Source organism: Oreochromis niloticus, unplaced genomic scaffold, assembly GCF_001858045.2.
Source record: "Oreochromis niloticus isolate F11D_XX unplaced genomic scaffold, O_niloticus_UMD_NMBU tig00008754_pilon, whole genome shotgun sequence".
Taxonomy (NCBI): Eukaryota; Metazoa; Chordata; class Actinopteri; order Cichliformes; family Cichlidae; genus Oreochromis; species Oreochromis niloticus.
Genome location: NW_020329412.1, coordinates 10,001 through 12,500, shown reverse-complemented (window position 1 = coordinate 12,500; position 2,500 = coordinate 10,001).

Genomic DNA, 2,500 nt, shown 5'->3' with positions numbered 1-2,500 from the left:
GCAGGGGAGCATGTGGGTCCCGGGGCCTGCTGGAGGTCAAGGTCCATGCTGGATATGAGTAGCAGCAGGGCCAGTGCAGCAGCAGCAGCACATCTTTTTCGACCGTAAAGGGGACGGGAGGCCGACTCACCCCCTCGGCCAAATGGAGACACAACAGCAGCGGGGCCAGTGGAGCAACATGCACCTTTTTCAGCCGTAAGGGAGACAGGAAGATGTGATGGTGGTCCCCGGGCCCCCTGGAAGTGGGGGAGATCAGCAATTAGCTAGCGAGGAGGGTGCGTACAGCGGACGTGGTAAAGTGTTTCTGCACAGTGTACCAGGGGCACGTTTGAATTTACTTTATGGAGTACCAGGGCATGAGGATTTGCCAGTGGTGTTTTGCTTTGTTAGTGGGAGGGGGCTTAAGTGTGGGTCCCGGGGCCTGCTGGAGGTCAAGGTCCATGGTGGAGACGCGGTGCTATGTAACCGCAAGAGAAGAAGCTACTGGGGGACTAGAGCAGGGGAGCATGTGGTTCCCCGGGGTCTGCGGGAGGTCAAGGTCCATGCTGGATATGCAGTGGAGGGTAACTGCAGAAAAAGAAGCTACTGGGGGACTAGAGCAGGGAGCAAGTGGGTCCCCGGGGCCTGCTGGAGGTCAAGGTCCATGCTGGATACGAGTAGCAGCAGGGCCAGTGCACAAAAATGGATCTTTTCCAGCCGCAAGGGAGACAGGAGCAAGGTGTGATGTGGGTCCCCGGGCCTGCTGGAGGTCAAGGTCCATGGTGGAGACGCGGTGCTATGTAACCGCAAGAGAAGAAGCTACTGGGGACTAGAGCAGGGGAGCATGTGGTTCCCCGGGGTCTGCGGGAGGTCAAGGTCCATGCTGGATATGCAGTGGAGGGTAACTGCAGAAAAAGAAGCTACTGGGGACTAGAGCAGGGGAGCAAGTGGGTCCCCGGGGCCTGCTGGAGGTCAAGGTCCATGCTGGATACGAGTAGCAGCAGGGCCAGTGCACAAAAATGGATCTTTTCCAGCCGCAAGGGAGACAGGAGCAAGGTGTGATGTGGGTCCCCGGGGCCTGCTGGAGGTCAAGGTCCATGGTGGAGACCCGGTGCTATGTAACCACAAGAGAAGAAGCTACTGGGGGACTAGAGAAAGGGAGCATGTGGGTCCCGGGGCCTGCTGGAGGGCAAGGTCCATACTGGATATGTGGCGGAGGGTAACTGCAAGAGAAGAAGCTAGTGGGGACTAGAGCAGGGGAGCATGTGGTTCCCGGGGTCTGCGGGAGGTCAAGGTCCATGCTGTATATGAGTAGCAGCAGGGCCACTGCAGCAGCAGCACATCTTTTTCGACCGTAAAGGAGACAGGAGGCCGACTCACTGCCTCGGCCAAATGGAGAGAGAATATCAGCAGGGCCAGTGCAGCAGCAGCACATCTTTTTCGACCGTAAAGGAGACAGGAGGCCGACTCACTGCCTCGGCCAAATGGAGAGAGAGTAGCAGCAGGGCCAGTGCACAAAATGGATCTTTTCCAGCCGCAAGGGAGACAGGAGCAAGGTGTGATGTGGGTCCCCGGGCCCGCTGGAGGTCAGGGAGATCAGCAATTAGCTAGAGGTGGTCAGAGTAGCAGCAGGGCCAGTGCAGCAGCAGCACATCTTTTTCGACCGTAACGGGACGGGAGGCCGACTCACTCCCTCGGCCAAATGGAGAGAGAATATCAGCAGGGCCACCACAGCAGCAGCAGCAGCAGCAGCAGCAGCAGCAGCAGCAGCAGCACATCTTTTCCGACCGTAAGGGAGACAGGAGGCCGACTCACCCCCTCGGCCAAATGGAGACACAACAGCAGCAGGGCCAGTGGAGCAACATGCACCTTTTTCAGCCGTAAGGGAGACAGGAAGATGTGATGGTGGTCCCGGGGCCCCTGGAAGTGGGGGAGATCAGCAATTAGCTAGCGAGGAGGGTGCGTACAGCGGACGTGGCAAAGTGTTTCTGGTCCGTGTACCAGAGGCATGTGGAAAAGCTGTCATACCATATGCACGGGGGGAGTACTTAGCAAAGTGCTTGTACCAGGGGCATGGATAAATGTTGTCGTACCATAGGCACGAGGGGAGCGTGTTTCAGGGAGATATCGGGGCAGTGTACCAGGGGCATGTGGAAACGTTGTCGTACCATATGCAGGAGGAGTGTGTGTGGCAAAGTGTTTCTGCCAGTGTACCAGGGGCATGTGGAAACGTTGTCGTACCATATGCAGGAGGAGTGTGTGTGGCAAAGTGTTTCTGCCCAGTGTACCAGGGGCATGTGGAAACGTTGTCGTACCATATGCACGAGGGGAGCGTGTTTCAGGGAGATATCGGGGCAGTGTACCAGGGGCATGTGGAAACGTTGTCGTACCATATGCAGGAGGAGTGTGTGTGGCAAAGTGTTTCTGCCCAGTGTACCAGGGCATGTGGAAACGTTGTCGTACCATATGCACGAGGGGAGCGTGTTTCAGGGAGATATCGGGGCAGTGTACCAGGGGCATG